Source organism: Dermochelys coriacea, chromosome 6 (assembly GCF_009764565.3).
Source record: "Dermochelys coriacea isolate rDerCor1 chromosome 6, rDerCor1.pri.v4, whole genome shotgun sequence".
NCBI classification, from domain to species: domain Eukaryota; kingdom Metazoa; phylum Chordata; order Testudines; family Dermochelyidae; genus Dermochelys; species Dermochelys coriacea.
The window spans coordinates 4,338,351-4,351,296 of NC_050073.1; the positions used below are offsets into that span (position 1 = coordinate 4,338,351).

A 12,946-nucleotide genomic window follows, 5' to 3' on the forward strand; every position below is an offset into this window, starting at 1 on the left:
TGGGGATCTCTATCCTGGGAAGCTATGACCCTGAAAAAGACTTGGGGACATGGGGGATAATCAGCTGAGCATGAGCTCCAAGTGGGACGCTGAGGCCAAAGGGGCAAATTCGACCCTTGGAGCCATACAGAGCAGATTCTCAGGTAGAAGGAGAGAGGGTCTATGTCTTTGTACTGGGCACTGGTGCAGCCACTCCTGGAATATTGTGTCCATTTTTTGCGTCCACAATTTGAGACAGATGCTGATCAATTGGAGAGGGTCCACAGAAGAGCCACATGAACGATGAAAGGATTAGAAAACATGCCTTGTGCTGACAGACTACAGGAGCTCAATCAAAGAGAAGGTTAAGTGGTGAGCCTAAGGGAACAAATATTTACTAATGGGCTCTTCACTTTAGCAGATAGAGGTTATGAGGAGATAATGGCTGAAGCTAGACCAATTTACACTGGAAATAAGAAGAGCATTTTTAATGTCAGGGTTTGGACCAATTCACCAGAGGTTGTGCTGGATCCTCCACAACTGGCCTGTTTTAAAATCAAGATTAGGTGTTTTTCTAAAAATTCCGCTCTAATTTCTATGGGAATTATTTTGAGGGACGTTCTATGGCCAATGTGAAACAGAAAGTCAGAGCAGAGTGGTTCCTTCTGGGCTTGGAATTTATGAACCTGAGACTCACTGGGGGCATTTGGAATTTGTCCCTTTTTGCTTCCCTCTTCCTCCTTCCCTCTTGTCTCTTCTTCTCTTTTCTCTTCTTCTTTTTCTCTGTTGCTCTTCTTCCTGGGGAGGATGGGGCTGTGCTCCAGCTGTCATTGTAGGAGGCCCTCACAAAGAGGTGGGGCTGGAATTGTGCACTGATGGTGATCTCCACTTTAGTGATCTACTGTGGTGACTAGTTGAGAATGCTGGGCCTCCAGGCCTGAGAGTCTCCACACTGATCGGCCAAGTGGGGGGTTATGGCTGAGTTAATAGGGAGGAGACTCTGGCACTCTTGGCTGAGTGCAGTGAGGCCTAAGGCTCAATTCAACGACATTTTCTGTCTGTCTATAACGCAATAATTTTTGGGACTTCGTCCAATTGATTCCAACATTTCAGGGAATTTCTAGGCATCAGTGGGAAGAACCTCCTTGATTTTAGTGACAATTGGAAAACAACATTGCCAGAAAAGCCTGATTTCCACACTGTGCCCCTTACATTGGTGCTGGAAGCTGAAGGGCGTTGTGACTTGGGAGTTAATTCAGCCAGTCAGTGCTAACTCTCCATGGGTGATTTGTATAAGTCAGCAAATGAGCCTGCAGGTTTCAGTGGGAGCGATGCCCAAGGCAGGCCGCAGGGTCAGGGTTTATGCTCAGGGTTAGTGGAGTCAGTGAGTGACAGGTGGCCGAGTTACCGCTGATGTCACAGTGTTACTGCTCAGGTTCCTCTGACTGCAGCACCCCCTGGGCAGTGACTGTCAAGGGGAAGGTTTTGTAGATTTGAAACTTATAAAACGGGAAGCGCAGAAGAGGAATGGCTGAGACGATTTGGCAGTAAAATGTAGGTTTTTATGCAGCATCCTGTGCAATTGCTACTGGTTCAGGGGCGGAGACAGCATTCCTGCCCCTCCCACCACCTCTTAGCTGGACCTACATAAACAAACAAGTGTCCGAAACTCTAGTTCGTCTCTTTTAAGACTGAGCAAATAATTCACAACAAATTATTGATACGATGAATTTTGCTGCCTCCTCTCCTTTAATAGAATACGAGCAGTTGATGAGTCTCTCAAATGAAGTAGTTCTTCTAAAATCAACGCAAATACCAATCAATGGCTGTTTCAAAAGCAAAAATCCCCAAAAGGCATTTTTAAACATTTAAAATGGATTTCTACATGTAAATTTAAAACCAGTTTTATTTGTTTTAAAAACCAAAACTATCAGGGATAACATCTGAAACTATGATAAGCTATGTTAAGGCCTATAGTTGCTATAACCTATTAAACTAATTTAAATTGAATAAATATATGAAGAAGTCCACGTTTGCTGCCAATTTTCAGAGGAAGTCAAAACACCGAACTGTTGGAAGTCATTGCCTAAGCACCTGGGTCCAGAGTTTGTTGAAATATTAAGCCAGATTTTGGCAGCAATAGCCTCTTCTGTGGGTGCAGAAAGAATATTTTCTTCATTTCAGTTGATTCAGCTACTTCATCCAGTAACAAATTCCAGTCCTGTTAGCATCCAAGCCTCTATAATCCACGGAACATCTGATGGCAGTGGGAGACAGAGAGGCACTGAGAATTTCTAACTTATGATTGCAAACACAGAGATGTGGTATCAGAGTAGCAGCCGAGTTAGTCTGTATTCGCAAAAAAGAAAAGGAGTACTTGTGGCACCTTAGAGACTAACAAATTTATTTGAGCATGCGAATGGGGGAGAAGTAGTAAATCCGTCGGGATTCTTGCCCCAAACAACAATCACCCATTGTCCTTTTGAGCACAAGGGCTTTAAAACTTATGTGCTCAAATCTGTCTCCTGCTAGGATTTAGAGAATTTTCTCCATCCCCAAGACACAGAGGTAAAGAGAAAGGAAGTGACCTCTCTTTGGTCACACAGCAAGGTCATGTCAGAGTTAGAAAAAGAAGTGTAAGAAAAGAGTTGTAACAAAAATGTTTTTCATTTAAAACTAACTGATTTCTTAAACAAAGGAAATGTGATGTGTGGTTAGTGAATTGAAATGATACATTCTGGTCTCCACATGTTTCCTGATTTATGAACTAGTAGATCCACAGATTATCCGTAGATTGAGGGAGGAAAACAAGTTTGCCTGTTTAGTGAACTCCCAAAGGCTTTCTTCAATTTCAACGAACTAGCCAAGTGAACTGAACTATTTGAATAAACTGAAATGAAGAAAATATTTTCTGCACCTTTCAAGGAAGCTACTGCTGTCCAAAGCTGGGTTAGTATTTCAGCTAACTTTGGTTCCAGGGGCTTAGCTATCACATCATTAATTTTAAGCAGATGATTTTTTAATAAACAAGCCTATTGTTAATTTAATTACAAATCCAGTTAATATTTTTTTAAAAATAATCAATTTTTTCCCACCGCACTAGGGATGAAAGGGCCTCTTAGCTCATCTTCCAACCCAGGAAGGGCTGATCCTCCTCTATCCAAACTCTAGGCTGAGCACCTCTTCCTGTACTGGGCTGAACTGAAAGCCAGGATCCAAAGACTCCTCACTCTAGGATCATAGAATCATAGAAGGTTAGGGTTGGAAAAGGCCTCTGGAGGCAATTTTGTCAGGACCAACCGCAACTAAAACATCCCAGCCAGGGCTTTGTCAAGCTGGGCCTTAAAAATCTCTAAGGATGGAGATTCCACCACCTCCCTAGGTAACCCATTCCAGGGCAGGAAGTTGGATCTGACCTGTGATGGTCCAATGCTGCATAGCACTTACAGAGTGGCTCTTTCTGGGTAAATCTCACAGCAATTTACAATAATGGGTAAGTATTTTATTGCTGGGGACTGAAACATAGAGCGGGGGAATGGCTGGCCCAAGGTCCCTTCGGTCAATAGGAAAACCACCAATGAAAGCCAGGAGTCCTGACTCCCAGCCCCTGCCTCAGTCACTACAACAGGTCACACTCATAGCCAGGGAGACCGGGAATCAAATCCCGCTGGCACGTCCCAGCACTGGAAGGGAGGGTTCCTCTAGTGGTTAGTGCGGGAGTCTGGACAAAGGACTCCAGGGCTCCATCCCCGGCTCTATCCTTGACTCCCAGTGCGACCCTGAGGCAGTGGCTTCTCCTGCCCAGGCCTCTGTTTCCATCAGTGGGGCTGGGGACACTCCCCTACAGCCCGTGGGTCGTCATGCTTCAGGAAGGTGCGTGAGGTACGAGGAGACCTGGAGATGGGAGGAGGGCTGCTGGCCGTAGGTCAGTGTTGTGAACCCCTGGCTGCTAGGCTGGGTTTATCCATCCCCTGGCAATAAAACATCATCTTGTTTTCACAGCCCCTTTCGATCTCCTGGCTTCTACCCCCTGCTCTGCTGGCAGGGCGTTGGGCAGCACCCTTTCCGGCCCACCTGGGTGTGGGAGATCGAGGCGGAGGGCAAATTACTGACCATCAGTAAGCATCTGCCACCCAGCTCCATCCCATCCAGAGCAAGTGAGTGGAGTTCTCCAGAGCCATCCCCAGTGTGGTGGGAATGGCCCAGCAATAGGGCTCCCAGCCCTTCCCTTGTCGGAGATGGTTCCCCACGTCGAGAGTCTTTGGGGAGGGCAGAACCTGCCAGGTGCTGAACAACCCCACCCCCAATCAGTGGGAACTGAGGGCGACTCCTGCCTTCTTGGATTGGCGCCTTGTGAACTTTCGCTGGGGACTATCCGGGTGCTGCTCTTTCCCTGGCCGGGGTGGGAGCGGGGCCTGGAGGGGAGGAGGGAGCTGCTTGTCCAAACTAGCGGAGAGCCCCACAGCTCTGAAAGGACGAGACTCCCCCCGTGTCACAGGGCCCCAGTGGTGAGGGGGACGTTGGGAGCAGCCGGTGCTGTGAGCTGCTGCCAGTGGGTGTGGACGGCAGCCCCCGTGCCCTGGGGTGGGGTGTGTGGTGAGGAGGAATTGCCTCAGCGGAGGGGAGGTGGGCAGGGGATCAGGCCGGCTGCCTTGAGCCCACCCCACTCACTCCCAGGATGCAGCGGCTAAGCGGACGCTGAGGATGAAGGCCAGGCGGGTGGCCAGTGGGAAGCAGCGGCCGGCTTGCCCAGGAGGAGAGCGGCCCCTCGGTCCCGCAGGCGGGGAAGAGGCTTGTGGCCAGGCGAGGAAGAGGAGCTCCCTGGCTTCTGGAGGAGGAGGAAGACACCAGCTCCCATAGCAGGCCCTGAGGCCCCTTCGGGGCCCAAATGGAGGTGGCCCAGGGTGATGGGCAAGGCGGCTCTGGGGCTTCCTTCACAGGAAGCAGCGGAGCCAGGAGCCGCGCCCCAGGGCCCAGCAGGAGCCACCCACCAGCCTGGCCACTGAGCAGCCCCCAGCCGGCCCAGAGCAGGAGCTGGGCGACTCTGGCCCCAACACCAGCAGCTCCGCCTACTCCCGAGGGGCCAGCAGCTCCTCCGTGGGGTCTGACAGCCCTGGGGCTGAAGGCTCCCACTGTGCAGGTGAGGGGAGACCCAGGGGAAGGGGAGGAGGACAGGGGTGGTGGGGGGCTCGCCAAGGCACCAGGACTGAGCCATGGGAGCCCCACTGACACCAGTGGGGCTGGCACAGCCACTCCCTGCAGCAGGGGATGCTGGGCAGAGTCAGGGAAGCTCCAGTCTCCCCCATGATGTTGCAGGGGGCTGATGACCATGGGGTCCTGAGGCTGATGGGGCTGAAGGCGTCTCTGGGAGGGGCAGAGTGGGGCCCTCTCTGCCGTTGGACTCCTTGCAGAGGAGGGGGGAACTTGAAGCCTTTTCTCTCCACTGCATCCCCCCAACACTGTGGTTTCGGGAAGATGGGCGGCTTTCCCTGTCCAACCCCATGGAGGTCCTGAGCCCTGGAGCTGGTTTAGGTGGGGCAGGGAGGTCCCTACCTAACCGTCTCTCTCTCTCTCTCCCCCCCACCCCACTCCTAGGGCCAAACAGCTCCACTTCCTCCATGCTGTCCCGAGTCTGTGCTTCTCGGCACAGAGGCAGGGGCGGGACACCCTGGAGCTCCAATTCTCCAAAGCAGCCCTGGTGGAGAGCATTGCGGTGAGTGGGACCCTGTGCCCGGCCCCTGGGGCGAGGGAGCCAGACATGGCAGGACGAGTTAGTGGGCCGGAGTGGGGAGCAGAGGACAGGGGTTCCTGGGGCTGCAGGCTGGGGAGCAGAGAAGGTGGAAATTCTGACACTGATGGGGAGCTGGCAGTTGGGGAATTGTGAGGCCGGAGGGGCAGCTGAGGCTGAAGGGAGGGAGGAATTGGGTGGGAGAGGAGGAAGGAAGGAGTAAGTTTGATGGATGGGAGGAATGGGGAGCCCAACTGGTTGGGGGTTGGGGTGACACTGGCTATTTCTCCAGAGCACTTTGGCCTCCTCCCTGGGAAGCGCCTGTGGGTCTGCAGGGCCTGAATCTCACACGCAGTTTTGTCTCCTTGGGGTCTCTCAGGAGCTGCCTGAAAATCTCCCCATGGAGTCTGAGCAACCTCCATCATGTCCAGCTCCATGGCCACGCTTTGCAGCCTCAGGTACCAGGACCCTCCCATCCAGCTGCCCTAACCCTGGTGCTGATCGGACCCAGAGTTGGGAGTCACAGATCCTCCCTGGCCTGTGTTACCCCCAGCTGTGGCTATTTCCACCCCCCAGCAGAGGAGGTGGGAACGTCCCCTCTTTCCTGGCTGGGGGGTTGATTTCACTCCAGTAATGTTAGAGTGGCCGAAGGGAGCGGATCACTGCACGGGAGGAGGGTCGTATCCATGGCAGTGCCAGCACCACTCTCGTGCTGCAAAGTGTAACACGGGCTCCTCTCTCCTGCCAGCAAACTGAAGCCGCCGCTTGCCCTGGAGCTGGAATCCCGCCTCCTGCAGGCTGTTCTCCACAGTGTCTTCACCATGGGCACTGGGCAGGACACCACCCACTTCCAGGTAGGTCCTGATCCTACTTCTCTGTCCCAGGAGCAAGAGCGGCCTCTCATCCCTGCTCCCTCGGTTTGATGGAGCTGCTGAGAATAGGGGAGGGGTGAGCAGAGCTGGGAACAGGCCCTGGGCGGGGGGGGGGGGCAGACACATACTGGCAGGGAGGGCCCCTTCCCTCCAGAGGGGATTGCGTTAGCCCTTGTGGCTGATCCCAGACTTCCCTCTTCTCCTCATTCTGTGCTCTGCTGCCTGGACTCTCCCAAGGATCCTACCTCCCACCCATTGCGGTTTGGCTGTTCCATACGCTGCTGGGGACCAGGCCCTGCCCAGAGAACAGCTAAGGGCAAGGATTGAAGAGCCAGCGGGCATCCGGCCATGAACTCTTGCTCAGCATCCCTGGAGTGATGTGAATGGGAGAGGCCAGGAGGTGCCTTTTGGTTCTTGCCAGGGCTCCAAAGAGAGAACCCCCCTAATATTCCCCTGACTGGGGTAGCCCCAGATCCTATGACTGATGGGTGCTCCCTCTTCTTGCAGGCTCTACACAGGACCTATTCACAGAGCCTGGACACCATGCTCGGGGGCCTGCTGACAGAGACCCCCACTACGGACAAGCTGCAGCACCTCTTTGAGGTGAGCAGAATGGGAGGGCCCGGAGCGGAATTTCCCCTGAACCCCGTGGGAGGGCTGCAAAGGAGAAACTAGAAGAACCATATTTCCCTTGTGTCCTCCCATCTTGGACCCAGCCAGCCACAAGTTCCCAGAACCGTCAGCGCAGAGGGAAGGAGCTGGGACTGTCAGCCAGAGCTCTGCATGGTTGCATTAAGAACTAACAGTGAGCAACAGAGACTGAAACCCCTGTGAGATGCAGGACATGGGCCTCTGAGAAAAGTCACTGGCTCCTTTCTAGGAAGACCCTGAGATACAAGAGGAGCCTCAGGGAATCAGCTCTTCTGTCTTAGGGACACGGCAGTTCCCGGAGAGATTGTCCTCACGGACGCTCCATCTATCCTACCAAGGCCTCTGCAGCTGGGGTCAGGAGGCCCAGGGCATGTGCCTTGATCATGATGTGCTGGATCGGGGGTCAGAGCAAATAGACCAGCCCCAACCTGAACCTTGTCCCAGCCTGGAGAGACAATGACAGCTTGTGCCTGGCAAGACATGGGCAGTATCACGAACCCCCTTTTCAAGCTCTGCAGCCAGAGGTCAGCTATGCCACCCTGAGCACAAGGTCTCAGTCACTTGGGGAGGGGGAGAGGTTGATTTGTAAAGCATCTACGCCTGCCTGCTGACCCTCCCCTTCCTCCTTCTCCCGCAGCACGTCCATTTCTAGCTCCACTCCAAAAAGACCCAGGAGAGAGCTAGGGCCATACAGAGCAGCGCAGCCCTGCTCCGATTCACCACCACCCTCCCCGGATTTGACGTAAGTGACCTTTGACCCCAGCATCCTGCATAGGCAGGGCTGGCTCTGACAAGCTGTGGGATGATCCACTGCAGGGGTTGTAAATAGAGAGGGCCCCCGTGGGGAGGCAGAGTCAGAACTGAGCTTCAACTATGCTTGAGTCAAGTTCCTCATCCCCTGGGTACGTGGTTCCCCCTGGGTCCGTAAGGGACTGCCACATTCCACTGGCCACTGGCTGGCAGGGCTGTGCCTGGCCTCAGGCCCTTGTTATTCTGGTAGCAGCGAGTGCTCATAGAGGGCCCTTGCCCTGGTCCTTTTGCTCCAAGCTCCCGCAGCGCCTCCTACAGATGGATGGGAGCAGAGCTCTGGCCCAGGGGAGCTGGGGAGCTGAAGGGAGAATGTTGATGGATTCCCCTCTCCTCCTCCTTCCACCAGAGCTCCTCCGACTTCCCCAAGATGGGCGACTTTGTGTTGCAGCTGGGTCTTTACATATCAGACCCTTCCGAGGACATCAGCAGGCAAACCAGGGGCGGGGTTTATTGGCTGTACAGCCTCCTGCTGCAGAAGAGAGGTAAGAAACCCAGATGGATAATGGGACGCCATAGAAGCGAGCCCCTTGGAGACTAGCTCCAGCTGGATGTTGGGATGCCTATACAACTAAGGCCTCTCCGTTTAGACCAACTGAAGCGGGGCAGAGGGACCCCAATAGAAACAAGGCCCCTCCTTTGGGGGCCCCCCTTGCTGGGCAATGGGACCCTACAGAAAGAAGCCCTCTCCTCTGAGACCGACCCCAGCTTAGGTGATGATTCACACTCATCTCCCTAATTCAGGGAAAGGCGAAGAGAACAAAAGTGCCAAGGAAATTGGCTGCTTTATCTCAGAGCCCGGCTCTGTCTCCCAGCCCAGGGAAATCAGCCCACCCACGGGGCTGCCAATTGGTGAGGGGTCAGGAATGGAGCTATTGAGACACATGGAGGAAAAGAGCCCATCATGAGGGCACAGGCAGGAGCAGGGACCACAGGGGAAGGACACAAAGCTTGTAGGATGTCACCAGTTGGGTAGCTAGGGTCAGATCCTGACTTCAGTGGGTGGGGGGGGTCTCAGTATTAGATGCCACCATTAACAGGCGCCCACTCCCAGAGCACAATGACCCTTTTTGGGGTTGTTACCCTGTGTTGCCCCCTCCCAGCACTGAGTCCTTCCCTGCCCCCTTTTCCTCAAGGGCTGTGGTCTGTGCTCTCTGGGCTAAGATGTTGCGAATTATACCTGATCGGTCACGCACGGTTCAAGTTTTAGGCTGAGGCACCAAAAACCAGGTCCACATCTGCAGAGTTTCCAGTCTGTGTTTAATGCATTACACTCGAGCATGGTGCCCCCCCGCTAGTCAGGAGGGGACCCCGTATACAGTTTATGCAAAGCTTATATACCATCTGACATCGCGTGCTGCCCTCATGCATCGGTACCCTTAACCAATGAATTCCATCCTCACCCCATCCTCAGCCACTCTCTGGTGAGTGCTTTCTCCTGTTCTGAGAACGTCAACAACTTTATCATTAAAACGGAACATGCAGTTACACAACGTGCCTCGCATACCACAAAGACAGGAAGGACAACAGTTTCAAGGCCCGAAACGATTCCCCAAATGTGCTGCGGTCTGTGCTGAACAGTTTCAAGGCCCGAAACGATTCCCCAAATGTGCTGCGGTCTGTGCTGCACAGACAGTGGCTGGCGCCAAAAGGTGCCAGCTCTGCACATATTAGCTTTTCCCTCAACAGTCCTCCCTTTTTTTTTTGTACGTCAGTTAACACTATATAGGAGCTGAGTAACCACGATGAAGGACTAATAACTGCGAATAACACATTTTACAACATTGAAGGCATACAAATAACACGGCAAAGAAAACAGCAATCAATATGAACATGTACAGAGCACGTCTTCCCCAGACCCCGAGATCCGGCATCCATGATGTGAGCCAATTCCATACTTCCTGCAATCCAGTACTGGTATTATCAAGACTGATATGATGAAATAAAGTCGCCTGTTGCTTGAGGATATGGATATCAGTCTCTACCCTATGGTGTTGTTTTATAAAAACACAACAGCTGGAGTTAACTAAAGCGCATACCCCACCCTGATTAGCGAGGAGGTAATCTAATGCTAAGCGATTTTGCAGGGTTGTTTGAGATAATTGTGTGACTTCAGTTTGGAGGGCAGATAAAGCATCTGCAGTGGCATTGGCCATCTGCTCTAAGGCAGCAGAAATATTAACTATAGCTTTTTCCAGCTCACTTACTCCTAACCATGGCAGAAACCAGCGCGCAAAGGAATGAAAACCCGTGGGCCGCTCGATAAGGGAATTAAAAGGGATACTTCGCCGATCCCTCCATACTATATTGCGAATTTCTTTTCGTGTTAGACTCTGATAAACTGTTACAGCAGGGATTATTGCTCCTAGGGTGCAGGTACCATACCATCCTACTGGAAGAACTTTATAGGCTGTGTGGTTACACAACCAATACCACCCTGATCCTTCAGGGATGGGCCAAGGGGCCCTTGAATAATTTGAAATGGTTGCCATCCCCGAACTAATTTTGATAGTACGATTGCACCCCATAAAAGTTCCTACAAAATTCCCATTTTCAGGATTCCAATTTCTTCTAACACAGATTGCATAATTGCCCTGGGCCACCATGTCAATAGACCATGTTTGAATAGTGATATTCCAATGAAAGGTAGTATTAGCCCATAATGTAGACAAACGCATTTCATTAGTAGGGATAGGGACTCCCACCAATGGAATTCCCTGACTAATATATGTGGGGGTATGGATACATATCCAACATTGTGTTTGATTTATATTCTGCGTAATAGCTCGAGTCAAATTCAAAAAACTATTACCTGCCCACCCTTGTACTGGACTTGGGAGTAGGGGGAAAAACCCCCGGGCCAACCATACCAATAGTAACATCCGCCCCGGTACCATACAAAAACCCCTATTCCCAATATACAAGTCCAAAAGAGAAATACAAGAAGTCCTGGTGGGCTGTGAAGATTCCAGTAATTGGAGGGTTCGGTCCATGGGTTGGTTGTAATATTCATCCGTGGAATGGCTCGTACACTGGATCACTCGGGTCCTGGGGAGGCGCTGTCGCTGCTTTAACGTAGTTGTGGTGGATCCACGAGCTCTTTCCTGCAACCTTTAAAGCAGAATAAGTACATAACAGAACTTGATACGGCCCCTCCCACCTAGGTTCCAAGGGGTCTGTGCAGGGAATCCTTTTTACCATAACCCAATCCCCTGCTTAAATGAGTGAATTTGCAATCCCAACGGTGCAGTTTGACACAATTGAGCTTTAAATTGATTATCAATCAGCTCCTTTTGTAACCTAGCAACATATTTGGCCAGAGTTTCGTCACCATCCAAGAGACTAGCATGTGCTGGAACGTAGGTTCCTGGAATTAAAGCGGGTCTATCAAATAACACCTCAAATGGGGACAGGCCCAGGGGCATGCGCGGTGTCCACTTTATATGCCATAAGACGATTGGCAGGATTTCCGACCATTTAAGTCCAGTTTCCTTACAGAACTTTGCTATCATTGTCTTTACTGTTCGGTTCATGCGTTCCACCTGACCAGCAGACTGAGGGTGATACAGAGTATGTAATTGTCGAGTGATTCCCAAACATTTATACAGTTCCTCCAAAATTTTCACAGTAAAGTGCAAGCCTCGATCTGTATCCATAACTTCAGGAACACCAAACCTAGGTACAATATCCTTCATTAGAAACTTAACTACAGACCTCGCATCTGCTTTCCTCGTCGGTACCGCTTCAGGTCACCCAGATAGCTGGTCCACTATAACGAGAAGGTGATGGAATCCTGAACACCTTGGCATGTCTGCATAATCCATTTGCAGACGCTGAAAAGGAAAATTCGCCCAAGGTCTCCCCCCCCGCAAACTGGCATCAGACCGAGTCATAGCAGAGAATGCCAAACAAGTTGAACAGGATCCAAGAATACGCTTCACCGCAGGATAAATGTGTGGTGCCGCCCAGGATTGGAGTATGGCAGCCACTGTGCCTTGAATACCAGCATGGCCCAGGGAATGAAAATAATGAGCAGCTGCCAGTAAATAACGACGGGGAAGGATAGGTTTGTCCCCGATTCGCCAAATTTTGTCCGCGCCCTCCACACCCTCCCAACGTTTCCACTCGCCCAATTCCTCCAAGGATACATCAGTGTACATTAATGTCCAATCCGCAGGTGGGAAAGACCCATCCAAGGGGAGGGTAACCGACACAGAAAGAGGTTGTAGAGCTGCCACTTTTGCGGCTGAATCAGCTAACGCGTTACCTTGAGAAACAGCACTATCGGAGTGCTTGTGTGCATAGCAATGTACCACTGCCACCTGGCGTGGAACTAAAATAGCTTCTAGCAACGCGGCAATCAAGGGACCATTAGCTATTTTTGCACCTGATGAAGTTAGAAATCCACGCTGTTTCCAAAGCTGGCCTGTAGCATGACAAACTCCGAAAGTATATCTCGAGTCTGTGTAAATGGTAGCAGTTTTTCCCGCGGACAATAAGCAAGCTCTCGTGAGCGCATACAACTCTGCACCCTGGGCGCTAAATGATGGTGGTAAAGGAGCGGCTTCTATAACATCGGTCTGGGAAGTCACTGAATACCCCGAAACCCAATAGCCATCTAAATAATATGAGGACCCATCTGTGAAGAGAAGCAGATCGGACTCCATTAAAGGAGAATCTGTTAGATCTGGGCGGGGCTTACCATTCTGGGTGACGACGTCCATACACACATGATGAGGGGTGCCATCCTCTGGGAGGGGTAACAAAATCGCTGGATTAAGAGTGTTGCAGCGGCTTAGAGTGATGTTATCAGCGGCCAACAAAATTAGTTCATATTTATGAGCTCGTTGTGGAGACAACGCCTGGGTAGAATGCTGTTTTAAAAGAATTTCAACCTCGTGGGGGACCC

General features: G+C 51.7%; 1 protein-coding gene and 1 long non-coding RNA gene across 7 annotated transcripts in view; one reads left to right on the plus strand and one right to left on the minus strand.

The window, feature by feature from the left end:
* The window catches only part of LOC119856526 (zinc finger protein 572-like), a 568,866-nt gene that overhangs the window by 42,718 nt on the left and 513,202 nt on the right, over window positions 1-12,946 (minus strand). The gene's annotated exons all lie outside the window — the stretch shown is intronic.
* LOC122460789 lies at window positions 6,469-7,937 on the plus strand. Its single transcript, XR_006282293.1, has 3 exons — window positions 6,469-6,561; window positions 7,087-7,182; window positions 7,868-7,937. It is a non-coding gene; the product is annotated as an uncharacterized LOC122460789 (long non-coding RNA).